Below are 16,030 nucleotides of genomic sequence, written 5' to 3' on the forward strand. Positions count from 1 at the left end.
ATGGGTCCCGACTCCAGAGTGATTAGCGGCTCTAGCGGTCAACGAGGTTGGTTGTTGGTTAGGCGGCTCTACTTGGGGTTTGTTGGGCAAAATAGTAATAGTGGTATAGTTCGTGTTCATAGTTCAGAGCTTCAAATTAGCATACATTGTAACCAAGCTAACAAGCTTGTAGTATGATAATAAGAGTAGGTTGAGAAGTGTGATAATATCGAGTTGCGGTGGATCTAGGGTTGGATGAGGTCTGACATGTGGTTGGGCTATGGGTATAGCCGGTAGCGCTGTACAACCAAAGTTGTATATTTCGATCTCTTGGTATTGTAGTTGTAAGTGTCACACAGCTGGAGTTCAACTGTACCAAACATCTTGTAGATTTTTGTCGCGTTGATTCATATTTCAATTGAGTTATTTTTAGGTCATTTTTGTATAGTTTACGTACAATATAAACAAAGGCTTATAGGATCGCACGTAACAAGTTGTAGGGTTAGTTGAACCAACCGTTTGTGTGTAATTAGATCCGCTAATCAATATTAAATGTAGTCTTCGCTTAGCTAAGCTCCTCGACATACATATACATGATAAAGTGATACATACTACCACATAATTCCCATTCTTTTTTTTGTCACAAATATGCCTGTAGTGTGATTATAGTAAAATAAAACACATGAAAAGAATTGTATTTGGCAGATGACATTGATAATTAAAATGACATGTATCTAAGACCGAAACAAACAATATGCCATTTTGTAAAGGGTGCATTCAGCTAACACCAATACTATACTATACACACCGTCATAATCTTCCTCACAAATCATAATCCAGTGGATCTACATCTACTATAGTACTCCCTCCATTTCAAATTGATCTACATATTTCATAGGTACACCAAGACCAAGAAAAGCTAATAACTCTCTCATACTATATTTATTCTAGAAACAAACTCAAACACCATCCCCACTATTTCCTAGCCAATAGCAAATCAAGATATTGCATGTGTGTTATAAATACTTGTGTGCATGGATGCATGCATCAATGTCTATTTACTCCAATGCACAAGTAACGAATAGACTTAATAAATAAGCACAAATATGTAGATCATTTAGGAATAACCTTAAAAAAAACTATATGTAGTCAATTTGGAATGGAGGGAGTACAATAGTATGGAGTAATAGTGCTAGTATAAAGTACTAGAATAAAAGAATACTTTATACATTAGGGTATATAAGCATAATTTATAACCTAATTGGGGTTGATGGAGAAAGAAAACAATTAATTAATCGTGAATTACCAATAAATCAATTGATTGATTACTCTAGGTTTAAAGGCGACGGAGAACGAGGGGGGCAGACGGGAAAAGCGGCAAAAGGAATCGGAATCCGACGGCTGCATGCGTGGGGCGGGCGCTTACGTGGCCACCGCCTCCGCCGCCCGCGGCACGCGCGGCGAACGGCTAGGCGCTTCAAGATTCGTGCGGCCTCGGCCTCGGAGAGAGGGGTGGGCATCGTCTTCCGAGCTGAGCTGTCGATCGCCATTATTAATTAATTAATTAATTAACTACCACTACTGCTGCAGTTGCTGCATGCAGTGCAAACGCCTTTCTCCCTTTCTTTTATTAAGACCTCACTTGGCAATTTTTTTTGACCTAGGAGTATACTTAAGACTAATGAACAATCATTTCACGAGGAGTATTTTTTAGAGAAAATTTTATGAATATTCTACAGCTATATTGCAGTGTACTCCATCCGTCCCGAAAAATACTCAACCAAATATAACCCCTCCTAAAAGCAGGTACAATAGCAGACTATTAGTCAGCTATAAACATATTTTAATGAGATAAAAGATGAGAGATAAGAGAAGCAGTCTACAGATCTGTAGCCAGCTGTAGCACGGACTCCAAGACACAGTATGTGTATGACAGGTGAGACCATATATTAATAGTATAGTAAACAACTATTGTATGAATTAGCTATTAGATTGGCTATAGATAAATTGGAGCTAGTAGTGGGCTATACTATTAAACTTGCTCTAATATAACTAATCTGGGCAAATGGTTAGAGCTTAGGTTTTAGATAAAAGATTGTCTAGATTTGTCGTTAATATAAGTCGTTTGTAACAAATATCTAAACTTGTCAAGTTTATAAGTCGTTTTGGATTTGTTTTAAGCCAAAAACTCCTCAAATTCGACCAGGATCACAAAGAAGGTGCCGACATTTCTAGAAAAATAGAGTAAAGTGCATGAGCAGTCCTTAGAGTGTCATCTAGGTCCCCAATCTCTTAAATGTAAATCTAGATCTCAAAACTTGTTAAAGTGTCATATAGGTCTAGAATTCTACATGGCGCTGATATGGCATACCACACGAATGTGATGTAGCATAATCTTGACTTAAAAATGGGACCTACTTAAAAAAAATTATTTTTCTTCTCCTTCTCTTATTTTTTTCATTTCTTCTCCTTCCTCTCACTAAAAATAGGCTACCGCCGCATGGGGTACTCAGGTCACAGAGAAAGGAACAGAAAAGGAAAAAAAAGAGAAGGAAAAGGAAAAGAAGAAAAAAGAAAAAAAATAAGTGGGTCCTATTTTTCAGTCAAGATGATACCACGCCACATCCATGTGGGGAGCCCCACGTAAAATTCTGAAGAGGTTGTGGCGATTTGAGACCTAAATAACATATTTTGATAAGTTTTGGGACTTTGGATATGTATTTTGAGAGTTTAGGAACCAAAATGACACACCCTATAAGTTTAAGAACAGTCTGTATACTTTACTCATAAAAATACATACAAATGATAGATATAACTAAACCAATCTAACATTGTAAACGTTATTATATTTTATATAAAAATTAGTCAAACTTGAAGAAATGTAACTTATCACGAACCCAAAACAACTTTCTACAACGACGAGAGTATATTTTCCTCAGAACATAAAAGGAAGTATGGACAAACATGTCTACTGCACAACACAAAACACAGTGATGTATAATACCACAGCGCTAGTAGAGTACTTTGCAGGCATTGATGCTATAGGGCGGTCCAGTGTAGTACGGCTGTGTTTAGTTCACCGCAAAATTTGAATTTTGGTTAAAATTAGAGATGATGTGACTGAAAAGTTGTGTATATGACAGGTTGATGTGATGGTAATGGACTGAAGTTTAGATCCAAACTCTGGATTTAAACACATGCGTACGTAGAGAGTATCACATGGTGGTACGTACATGGTGCAGGCAAGTACGTACAGGGTACGTGACAGGGGGAAAGTCAGGTTGGGGGTGCCCTGTAGCATGCATGGCACGGCATGGATGGGCCCATTTCGCCAGTATGCCATGGCAAAGCTTTAATATCGGTCGATATTTTACTACACCGTGTCTTTTGTTACTGATATATGGGTCCAGCGATTATCGGTCTCACATGTCAGTGGCTTTAGTTAGAGCAAGTATAATAGTGAGCTATAAGCTTACTATAAACTTATGTGGAGGAGAGAGGTAATGAAAAATCAAAGATGTTGGCTCTTATGCAAGAGCTAGCTTATCACAAGTTCCAAGACAAATACAATTAATTTATAAGTGAGAGATATGGATAGGAGAAGAAAATTATAGCCAGCCTTATAGATAATCTATTATATAAAATATGTTGGTTTAATATCTCCCTACTTGGGTTGGCACTTGGCAGCGTCGTTTTCTGTTGGGATATGATCCGAACAGAAAAGCACACAGGGAAGAGAGAGAGAGAGAGAGGAGAGAGAGTGAGCAAAAAGCTCTGCCCTTTTGGAAAGGAGTATCTCATCCGGTATATATGTTTTTGCGCAACTAGCTGATGGATATAGTAACACGGACATATACCACAAGTGATGACATGAGAGCATCGGGTCTAAAGCGTGTGGTTTTTTTTTAATGGAGGATTCGACGGATTATGGTTTATGGATAGTTAATTGTAGAGATGAATTAAATGTTGTATAGCATGTGTCGGTGATATGGGGCCGGGGGTATCGTGACTAGAGGCTTGGGTAGCCGCGGTCACCCACGTGGCCTGACCCCCTGGGGGGGTCGGGCCCGAGGGTGACGTGGCCACCCCTCCCTCTGTCTCCCCGAGGGGTCGGGCCGCTCCCGTTTCGGCCCCGAGGGCTGGGGCGCCCTGACCCCCTGTGGTTTTGGCGCCACGTATGTGGGTTAGGTAAGCACAGCGGGCTCACCTAACCGCATTTATAGCAGGTTGGACGAGCGCGCCACGCCGCATTTAATGCGGCGCAGCGAGCGCTTATCCGGTCCGTGACCGGTCGCGGTGACAGACCGGTCAGATCGCGGGTTAGGTGGCAACAGGCGGCCTGTCACACGCCTCGCCCCGTCCCATCGGAATGATGAGAGCTACCTGGCTCTCGTCCCTAGCCGGAGCCGGCGTGCTAACTCCTGGAGTTGGTATGTCAGTCCTAGTCAGATCCATTCCAGACTTCAGCGCAAGTATGGCAAGGAAGTCGCTGGCCATTAAATGAAGGTTGAAATGGGCGTCCACCGGAAAAGCGGGCGAGCGAGGCAGGAGGCGTGTGCTCTGCTTGTCAGAGGTCACTTCCGGCTGTAGACTAGCCCTCTTTGTAAAAAGCATGTTTCCCTTCTTAGGCAGCTAGAGCCCCATGTGGTGACCCCTGACCAGATAAAAAGGAGGCCCAGGCCTAGGAAGAGGGGGGTTGGGACTCTGGCGAGGGGGTTCTAGAGCCTGAACTCTCTCTCGCTCTCCGGCTCTCTGTATTCCTTCACACACAGATCCACCAGAACACAGGAGTAGGGTGTTACGCTTCTCAGCGGCCCGAACCTGTCTACGTCGCCCGTGTCTTGTGCACTCCCTCTCTCGCGGACGTTCCTCAGATCGAGGGCGAAGAACCTCACTTAGCGCCCCCGGCCGAACCGGCAAAGGGGGGCCTGCGCGGTCTCCCGGTGAGGAGCCCCAAGCTCCGTCATCTGGCGCGCCAGGTAGGGGGCGCGCGTGTCTTTCGAAGCCCTCGTCCTCTTTCGTGTGCGCCAAGCTTCGCCCGCTCAGCCCAATGGCCGAACGGGCAGTGGCGCACAGCCTCTCTCCGAACGCTAGCGGTGACGACGGGGAGCAGAACCCGCGCCGTCGGGCTCGCACCCCACCATCCCCCTCTCGCCGAAATCTTGGGCGGGGGGAGGCGCTCAGGAAGGTCGGAGGTTCCGCGACTTCGCCACTCGCGGGCGACGGGGGAGGACGGCGAGACGGGGCGCGTCGCCGCCTCGTCTACGGCGATGGCGGCACGCCCCAGGGCGCGCTCCAGGCTGCGGGCGCGCTCCTGCGTCACCCGCCCGTCGTCCCCGATCCAGAGACTCCAGCCCGACGTTGGCTGGATGACGTGGCCGACTTGGTCATGACGGCGCAGCAACGCCTAGGCGCCGGCGGGCGGTCCTCCGCCACCGAGGCCTCTGGCGCTGCCGCCGCCGGCTCCATGTCGTCGAGGCGGAGGGCGCGGCGAGCGGCGGCCGTTACCCGCCGTTCGTCCGCCATTCCCTCGTCAACGCCTCCGACCCAAGAAGATGTGCGTGGGGGGCCGGATGCCCGCCTCGATATCGAGCGCCGGCGCGACGCTCGTCGCGCCGCCCACGCAACGGAGGGCGCTTCCTCGTCCGGAGCGCCACTTCGGTCCGGGCACGGGGGCCGGCCCCCGTGTCCCCGGTTGGCGGTGCCGGCTATCGAGCCTTTGTGGCGAGCCTTCGGAACGTCCGTTGGCCCCCAAGGTTCCGGCCCACCATCACCGAAAAATACGACGGAAGCGTCAACCCCGCCGAGTTTCTCCAGATCTACACGATCGGGATCGAGGCCGCCGGGGGTGACGACAGGGTCATGGCGAATTTCTTCCCCATGACCCTGAAGGGTCAGGCGCGGGGTTGGCTAATGAACTTGCCACCCGCGTCGGTCCACTCTTGGGAGGATTTGTGCCAGCAGTTCACCACGAACTTCCAGGGCACATATCTGTGCCCAGGCGAAGAAGCGGACTTGCATGCGGTACAGCGAAGGGACGATGAGTCTCTTCGCTTGTACATTCAGCGGTTCTGTCAAGTCCGCAACACCATACCGTGCATCCCCGCACACGCGGTGATCTACGCGTTCAGGGGGGCGTGCGGCACAACCGCATGCTCGAGAAGATCGCCTCCAAGGAGCCCCAGACCACCGCGCAGCTTTTTGAGCTCGCGGACCGTGTGGCTCGCAAGGAGGAGGCCTGGACCTGGAACTCCTCCGGTTCTGGTGTGGCAGCTCCGGCCGCCCCCGGGTCCGCCGCTCGGTCAGGACGTCGGGACAGGAGGAGGAAGAAGGGGTCGGCCCGTTCCGACGACGAGGGTCATGTCCTCGCCGTCGAGGGCGCTTCGCGGGCCCCCCGAAAGGGGAGGCCTGCGAGCGACAAAAAGAAGGAGGCCGGCGCTCCCGGCAGGGAGCGCCCGACTGGCAAGTGGTGTACCGTGCACAACACCGCCCTCCATGACCTCGCGGACTGCCGCGCGGTCAAAAGTTTGGCTGAGCGGACGAGGAAGTGGGAGGAGGAGAAGAGGCAGGAGCGCCGTGAGGGCAAGACCCCGGCGGCTCCCGCCGGCAACCGGCGAGGTGAGGCCAAGCAGAAGGCCACCGCTGAGGACATCGACGATGGCGACGATGACCTGGGGTTCCAGGAGCCTGAGGCCACCGTCGCCACCGTCGATGGGGGAGCGTGCGCTCACGCTTCTCGCCGGAGCCTCAAGGCCATGAAGCGAGAGCTTCTGGCCGCGGCCCCTACCCATGAGGCGACGCGGCGGGCGCGGTGGTCGGAGGTTGCCCTCACCTTCGACCAGACCGACCACCCGCCGTGCGTTGCCCGGGGAGGACAGATCGCGATGGTGGTTTCCCCCACCGTTTGCAATGTGAGGTTGGGGCGTGTCCTCATAGACGGGGGTGCAGCCCTCAACATCCTTTCCCCCGCGGCATCGAGGCCAACCCCGAGAAGATACGAGCTATAGAGCGGATGCGCCCCCCCAGCAAGCTTAGGGATGTGCAGTGCGTCACCGGCTGCGTGGCCGCCCTAAGTCGGTTCATATCGAGGCTGGGAGAGAAGGCGCTACCCCTATTTAAGCTCCTCAAACGCTCCGGGCCGTTTACCTGGACGGAGGAGGCTGAGCGGGTCTTCACTCAGTTGAAAGCGTACCTCAGTTCTCCCCCAGTCCTGGTCGCCCCGGAGCCAGATGAGCCGTTGCTACTCTACCTGGCGGCAACCCCGCAGGTGGTCAGCGCGGCGTTGGTCGTGGAGCGCGACGAGGACAACCCTCACTCCGCGCGTCCCCACCCTGTGTCGACTCGACCCGGGAGAGAGCAGGGAGGAGAGGCCCCCGAACCGAACGGCGGCCCGAGGCCCCCGACGGCCGGAGCTGGCCCTCCGCCTGCTTGTCCGACGGTGCCAGGTGCCCCCGACCCCCAGAATGGCCTCGGGGCCACTGCGGGAAGGCCGCGCCTGTCACCCTCTGACCCCGAGGTCGTCGGCACAAAAGCCGAGTGCGCCCCGCGTGGCCTCTCGGACGAAGAGCGCCCTAGAGATGCGGCCCCTGGCGAAGAGGATCGGCCCCGCCGAAAGGTGCAGCGGCCCGTCTACTTCGTTAGCGAGGCCCTCCGGGACGCCAAGACCCGATACCCTCAGGCCCAGAAGATGCTTTACGCTATTCTGATGGCTTCGAGGAAGTTGCGCCATTATTTCCAGGCGCATCGGGTCACGGTGGTTACGTCTTACCCCCTCGGCCAAATCTTGCATAACCGAGAGGGTACTGGACGGGTGGTGAGATGGGCAATCGAACTCTCTGAATTCGATTTGCGCTTTGAACCACGCCACGCGATCAAGAGCCAGGCCCTCGCTGACTTTGTGGCGGAGTGGACCCCAGCTCCCGAGCCCGTCTCCGCCCCCGAGGCTAGTTCGGGCCCCTCGCAGCGGCCTCACACCGTCTACTGGGTGATGCAGTTCGACGGCTCCCTGTCTCTTCAGGGCGCCGGTGCGGGGGTCACGTTGACCTCGCCGAGCGGAGACGTCCTCAGATACCTGGTCCGCCTCGATTTTCGGGCGACCAACAATATGGCAGAGTACGAGGGACTCCTTGCGGGACTCAGAGTGGCAGCTGGACTGGGGATCCGCCGCCTCCTGGTGTTAGGCGACTCCCAGTTAGTCATTAACCAGGTCTGTAAGGAGTACCAGTGCTCTGACCCGCAGATGGACGCTTACGTGCGCCAGGTGCGGCGTATGGAGCGCCATTTCGACGGGATAGAGCTTCGGCACGTGCCCAGACGGGATAACGCGGTCGCCGACGAACTCTCAAGGCTCGCTTCCTCGCGAGCCCAGACCCCACCGGGCGCCTTTGAAGAAAGGCTTGCCCAGCCGTCGGCGCGACCCGACCCCCTAGGGGGGACGGACGCGCCTGAACGGCCCCCGAGGCCCGTCGGAGTCCAGGCCTCGGGACCCGAGGGGAGCGCTCCCAGCTCCCCTAGATTGATTGCTTGGATCACTGAGATCTAGGCGTACCTCGCAGATAAGACTCTACCCGAGGACCGCGAAGGGAGTGAACGCGTCCGGCGCATCTCCAAGCGCTACGTGCTGGTGGAAGGGACCCTCTATCGGCGCGCGGCTGACGGAGTCCTCCTGAAGTGCATTCCTCGGGAACAAGGCGTCGAGCTTCTCGCCGATGTCCATGAAGGCGAGTGCGGAGCCTACTCCGCCTCACGCACCTTGGTTGGCAAGGCCTTTCGTCAGGGTTTCTATTGGCTGACGGCTCTTAACGACGCGGTCGACCTGGTCCGGCGGTGCAGGGCGTGCCAGTTCCACGCCAGGCAAACCCATCAGCCGGCCCAGGCCCTGCAGACCATACCTCTTTCGTGGCCGTTTGCTGTCTGGGGGCTCGATATCCTGGGTCCGTTCAGGCGGGCCCCGGGCGGGTTCGAGTATCTGTATGTCGCTGTCGACAAGTTCACTAAGTGGCCCGAGGCTTATCCGGTCATCAAGATCGATAAGCACTCCGCGCTTAAATTCATCAGAGGCATCACTGCTCGGTTTGGGGTGCCTAACCGTATCATTACGGATAACGGCACCCAGTTCACTAGTGAGCTCTTCGGTGACTACTGCGAAGACATGGGCATCAAGCTCTGCTTCGCCTCCCCCGCCCACCCCAGAAGCAATGGCCAAGTGGAGCGCGCCAACGCGGAAATCCTCAAGGGCCTCAAAACCAAGACCTTCAACATCCTCAAGAAGCACGGCGACTCGTGGATCGAGGAGCTGCCAGCGGTGCTCTGGGCGAACCGAACCACGCCAAGCCGAGCAACCGGGGAAACGCCTTTCTTCCTCGTCTACGGCGCGGAGGCGGTCCTCCCATCTGAGCTCACCCTGAGGTCCCCTCGGGTCACCATGTATTGCGAGGCTGATCAAGATCAGCTTCGCCGAGACGACCTCGACTATTTGGAAGAGCGAAGGCGGCGCGCGGCCCTCCGAGCCGCGCGCTACCAGCAGAGCCTGCGGCGCTACCATCAGCGCCACGTCCGGGCCCGATCACTCTGCGTCGACGACCTCGTCCTACGCCGGGTCCAAACGCGTGCTGGACTGAGCAAGCTCTCACCAATGTGGGAGGGTCCGTATCGAGTGATCGGCGTCCCCCGGCCGGGCTCCGTTCGGCTGGCCACGGGCGACGGCACAGAGCTGCCTAACCCGTGGAACATCGAACACCTTCATCGCTTCTACCCCTAGTGGGGGTCGGGTGTCATGTCTCAGGCTCGGGCCAACCCCGCACCCCCCCGGGCGTGCAGGGTTGGCCGGGGGCTACCACATGCATATACTCACCTTTTTTCTCTTCCGTATTTCAATAAAAGCATTTTCGATTTCCTGAGGACTGTGTCTGTGCCATCGTTTCCTTTTGAAGAATCTTGGCTTGAATTAGCACGCTCGTGCTCGACCCTGCCCTCGGTGGCCCGGGTCGGCTAAAATCGCCAAACGGGGCCCATAACCGAGCCGTGCCCCGGGGCATGGTGAACTCCGGGGGGAATCGGCAAAGGCCCACAATCGGGTCATCCATAACCCTCGGTCACCGCGCTCCCGGCCTGGCCAGTCTCGACACGAGGATCTCCCCAGGCACTAGCCCCGACCCGCGCCGTTTGAGGCTGGGACCTGGGCACGAGCCCTTGTTCAAGCCAAGACATAGAAGGACCGCGGCACAGACCATCCTCGTCTCATACACACAACAAACAGAACTGACGCAGAAATTTCCTCTTTACTTGATTACAGATCAAATCAGTCTATACAAGGAGGGGGCCCGAAGGCCTCGGAAGAAGAAGCAAAAGTTATTAAGATTGGCGGGGGCCTGGGGGCTCACTCCGACGCGCCCGGGTCGTCGGCCTCGTCGTCGCTGTCGTCCGCACCATCGTCACCGCCCTCCTCGTCGGAGTCGAGCGCGAACGCGAGCCGAGGGGCCGTACCCTTGAAGCTGTGGACGATGTGGTCGGCGGCGTCCCGGACCTGCGCGCGCGCGCCATCCTCGGTTCCGGGAGGGAACTCTTCCAGCGCTGCCCACGGGGAGAAGTCAGGGTCCCTGGCCTGGTAGCTCGCCAGTACGAGCTCCACCGCCCCCCCCCCCCCGGGCGAGGTCCCTCGAGGATGACTTGATCGTCTCCTCGAGCTCCTCGAGGAGCCGCTGGAGGGCCCCGGCCATCTCTGAGAGGCGCTAGGCGAGGCCCTCCTGGTTGGCGGCGTACTTCGCGTACCGCCCGCCCCAGAGGCCCGCCTGCCACCCGGCACGGTCTAGACGGGAGACGGCGTCCCGAAGCATGCCGGGCCCTACTTCGCTCGCCAAGAGGAGGGCCTCGACCTCCCCGGCGGACGAGTCCAGCGCGCCCTGCAGCTCGGCGATGGTGTGTTCGGCGGCTGCGAGGCGGGCGGCTAGGTCGCCGTGGCCCGCGGCCGCCCCGCCACTGTGCGCCCTCGCGTCTAGCTCCTTCGCCCGCGCCTCGAGCTCAGCGGCCCGCTGATCCAGTGCGGCCCTCTCGGCGTGGGCGCCTTCCAGATTGCGGCGCGCCTGCTCCTCCCGCGCTGCCTCGCGGAGGAACAGGCTGTCCGCCAGCCGCTGCGCCGCGGCCTCGGCCTCCTCGAGAGCTCGCCCCCGCTCGGTGAGCGCGTCCTCGCGGAGGCGGAGTGCGGACTCCTTTTCGGCGCAGGCGGCCTCGTGCGCCGCCAGTGTTGCCTCCCGGGTGGCGACGGCGGCCTCGCGGTCCGCCAGGTCTCTCTCCTTCGCGTCCAGGGCGCGGGCGCGCTCCTCCAGCGCCGTGGCGCGAGCCTCAAGGGCCTCTTCGCGCTGCCGGGACGCCGCCTCGTTCTCCGCCGCCCGCCGTTCTCGGGCAGCGGCGGCGTCGAGCTTCTCCTCTAGCTCCGCCGCCTGGCTCCCGTATTGGAGGCGGAGGTCGTCCCGCGCCTCGTCGAGCACGGCGGTGGCGATGAGGGCAGTCTCCCGCTCCTCCTCCACCTCCCTGGCGATCTCCGCCAGGTCCCTACGACGGGCCTCGATCTGTGAGGCGTGCCGGCGGTGTGCCTTGCGGCCCGCCTCCACCATGGCCTCCACCGAGCGCCGCCCCTCCTCGACGCGCGCCCACGCCGCGTCGAGCTCCGCCTGCTCCGCCTACAGGGCCTCCATCTGGGCACTTAACCCGTCCAGCACTGTGCTGTTCGCGGCGGCCAAGGCCTGCAGGAGGGGCTCCGCGCTCAGTGGGGCAGCGGAAGGCAGAGGGGAGAGCCGCCTCGGTGTGGGTGCCGCGCGGCTCGGCCCGCCGATCGACGTGCCGGACTCGGGGGCGTCTCCCGAAGCTGGCTCGTCCCAAACGTCGCCCGAGGGGTCGGGCCCGAGTGGCGCGCCCGCGGCCTCGTCGTGGGTGGCCTCGGAAGTCGGCGTCGCCTCGGGCGGAGTCGGGTCGGGGGTTTGGCAGGCCGCCTGGCGTGCGCGCGCCGCCTCTGCCTCCCGGACGGACTCCACGGCCCAGCGGAGTCTGGCCTCCTCCCGAGCGGCCTCCTCAGCCTGGCGAACACGGACGGCCTCCTGGGCAGCCTCCTCGGCTTCCCGGAGGCGGTCCGCGGCTTCTCGCCGGTCAGCTTCCCGCCTTCGGACCTCCGCGGTCGCCGTCTCCTCGGCCTCAGACCGGCCGGACTTGGAATGGCGGGGGGGGGGGGGGGGGGGGCGACGGGATCTCGCTGAGGCAGAAGAAAAACCAGAAGACAAAAAGAAGCGGGTGAGTGAAAACTCGCCTTGGGAGATGGGAGAATGAATACGGCCGCGGTGGGCGCGGGGACGAACCTGCGGGAAGGTCGGCTAAACGACCACCTCGGGGGCGAGATGAGGTTCCCCCGTCATGGCGCGATCCCCCCCATCTTGGGGAGCCGTTTCTTCTTTCGCTCCCCCTCGGGCTGCGGCATCGGCACGGCACCCTCCGGGCGCCTGCTGCTAGCACGCACCGCCCCGCCCCCTCGGGGAGGAGATGGGGGAGGGGTTCCCTCCTGCTTCCTCTTCCCCCGGGCGTCGGCAGGGCGGCTGCTCCCCGGGCCCCCGTCGCGGGGCCCAAAAGCACGACCCCCTCCCGGGGTAGATTGTTCCCCCCTGCGGCTCCCGCCCGCGCCATCGTGGCCCCGGGGGGCCCGCTCCCCCGACGCCCCGACCACCTGCATGATGGTCAGGATCTTGGCGCGCTCTGGATCGCAGCAGAGGGGGAGGACCCCTTGGGGGATGAGGGATGCCTCCACGGAGCTGAGATTCAGCACCCGTTGGACCACCATCCTGAAGTCCTCAGGGTCCCAGTCCCATTTGCACCCCTGGTGGGTCCTCATGTAGTCCTCGGGCCCGGTGTACTCCCAGGCGCCCCGGGCGCGCCGCTGGAGCGGCGCGATCCGGCGACGAAGGTAGTCGCCGAGCACCATGGCCCCCGTGAGCCCCAGGGATCACAGACCCGCCAGGCGGTCAAGAATGGCGTCGTAGCCGTCTCCCAGATCTACCACCGCCCGCCAGCTGGAGGCCTGCGCCGGGGGCTGGCTCGGAAGTCGGAGGCGCGCTTCGTCGGCGAGGGGGGTGTAGAACCAATCGCTCTTCCAGTCGTCCCACTTTTTGTGGAGGACGCAGGGAATGTAGCGGTTCAGCACCTGCCCCCGCGGCTGGAAGTAGCAGCCACCGACTACCGTCGGCGGCGACACCGGCTGTACGGTGAAGAACCACCGGAACAACCGGAGAGATAGGCGCACCCCAATAAACATCTCGCACAGGTGTGCGAAGATGGCCAACGTCATTATCGCGGTGGGGGTGAGGTGCGCCATCTGGAGATCATAAAACTCCAGAATATCCATGAAAAAAATAGAGAATGGCGGGACCAGCCCCGCCATTGCGAAAAAGAGGAAGAAGACGGACCGCCCCGGGTACTGTGGCGCCGGGCGTCCCTCGCCCAACGCGACCACCTCCCGGCCGGTGGCAGATTCCGGCATGAATCGGCGCGGCAGCCCGGCCTGCCTCTCGCTCACGATGCGGGAAGGCGGCAGCACGCTACCGTCGAGCGGTGCGGAGCCCCGTGCCATGACGTCGGCGGAGGAGGAGCTTGAGAGCGAGCGAGTGCGGCAAGGGTAGGGCACAGGAAACGAAGAGTTAGGGCACAAGTGGCGAAGGCAAGGGGAAGAGTGGCGAGAGGAAAGAAACAAATCCCTTCCTCGGCGTCTTTACACCCTTGCCAACGCTATGCCCGGCTCCTCGCTTCCCGCGCCCACTACCTCGCCCCCTCGTTTCTCGCGCACACGCCTCCACTAAACCCACTCGCCCGTTTGCGGCGCACGTGGCAAATGTGCGGCCGTGGCGGTTGAGATGGGGCAGATCGTGCGCGCATTAACTACGCCCGCCAACCGTGAAAAGCGCCATCATCATGTCCCCAGGCGAAACGAACCGGCTCGTCCCGATTCGCGCGCTGCTCGAGTAATGTAGCGGTCTTAAAGAGGCCGCTCATTATCGTCGGTCGGTTTTCCCTTGCCGATGCGCGCGATTTGCGACCGCTGGGTTTCTGCCCGCCTGTAGGGACCGGCCCCACCTGTCACCGGGCCTAAGGAGTGGCGTCACGCCCGAGCGCTTCCCTCGAGGGGGGCGATCGCCCTGGCGTAACGCCGGGGGCTACTGTCGGTGACATGGGGCCGGGGGTATCGTGACTAGAGGCTTGGGTAGCCGCGGTCACCCACGTGGCCTGACCCCCTCGGGGGGGTCGGGCCTGAGGGTGACGTGGCCACCCCTCCCTCTGTCTCCCCGAGGGGTCGGGCCGCTCCCGTTTCGGCCCCGAGGGCTGGGGCGCCCCGACCCCCTGTGGTTTTGGCGCCACGTGTGTGGGTTAGGTAAGCACAGCGGGCTCACCTAACCGCATTTATAGCAGGTTGGACGAGCGCGCCACGCCGCATTTAATGCGGCGCAGCGAGCGCTTATCCGGTCCGTGACCGGTCGCGGTGTGTGACCGGTCACAGACCGGTCAGATCGCGGGTTAGGTGGCAACAGGCGGCCTGTCACACGCCTCGCCCCGTCCCGTCGGAATGATGAGAGCTACCTGGCTCTCGTCCCTAGCCGGAGCCGGCGTGCTAACTCCTGGAGTTGGTATGTCAGTCCCGGTCAGATCCATTCCAGGCTTCAGCGCAAGTATGGCAAGGAAGTCGCTGGCCATTAAATGAAGGTTGAAATGGGCGTCCACCGGAAAAGCGGGCGAGCGGGGCAGGAGGCGTGTGCTCTGCTTGTCAAAGGTCACTTCCGGCTGTAGACTAGCCCTCTTTGTAAAAAGCATGTTTCCCTTCTTAGGCAGCTAGAGCCCCATGTGGTGACCCCTGACCAGATAAAAAGGAGGCCCAGGCCTAGGAAGAGGGGGGTTGGGACTCTGGCGAGGGGATTCTAGAGCCTGAACTATCTCTCGCTCTCCGGCTCTCTGTATTCCTTCACACACAGATCCACCAAAACACAGGAGTAGGGTGTTACGCTTCTCAGCGGCCCGAACCTGTCTACGTCGCCCGTGTCTTGTGCACTCCCTCTCTCGCGGACGTTCCTCAGATCGAGGGCGAAGAACCTCACTTAGCGCCCCCGGCCGAACCGGCAAAGGGGGGCCTGCGCGGTCTCCCGGTGAGGAGCCCCAAGCTCCGTCAGCATGTTATAAAAAAGTTTCGAACAAGCTGTCTAATAAATGGTGATATAGAAAGTGCTTCAAGTTCTTAAAGAATTGTAATTCGAGAACCATGGCACAGAGGTCCCGTTTGAATGTAATGAAGATAAAAATTAAGTGATAATACGTAAAATAAGAAAGCCCTTAATGTGAGATTAATTAAGTTGTAATTATTATAAACTAAATAGGTTTATCTTATATTTTAAAACAATTTCTACATAGGAAGTTTCTGCACTAAATACATTTATTTAGCAGTTTGAAAAATGTGCTAATAAAAGTCGAGGAAAAAAATCTGTATCTTAATCAAGTTGACAGTTACACACATGTCAATAAGTTGAAAAGAATACTCCAGCATGGAACTTGTCAAAGGGGGAGGGGGATCTAGACATCTAGTAGTCTCAGTGTTCAGCTTCAAGTTTATAATCTCAGCGTTCATCGCTTTCACTACATATAGCTCTATTTTAATTACTGTTAAGGAGGCAAGCAAAGAAATCTATGTAAAATTAAACCTTTAAAATTTAGAATCAGCATCAGCAACAGCCGAACAAGCATAATCAAAAGAGGAAGCGTGCGTTAGGGTTTGGAATCGTGATCCGGGACCGGGGAGTAAGGTGGTGTTTGGTTGGAGGGACTAAAGTGGAGCTAAACTTTAGTCCCTCTCACAAAAATGCCAACTTGTTGCTGTGAGAACTCTTTTACCGGTCGCTTTGGTCAGGCATCCAATTAGAGGGTGTTTGCAACCCTCTAATTGCAAACACCCTCTAATTGGATGTCTGACCAAAGCGACCGGTAAAAGAGTTAAGAGAGCAACAAGTTGGCATGTCACTTTGTGGGCAATCCC

The sequence above is a fragment of the Oryza sativa genome, chromosome 2 (assembly GCF_034140825.1).
Source record: "Oryza sativa Japonica Group chromosome 2, ASM3414082v1".
NCBI lineage: Eukaryota > Viridiplantae > Streptophyta > Magnoliopsida > Poales > Poaceae > Oryza > Oryza sativa.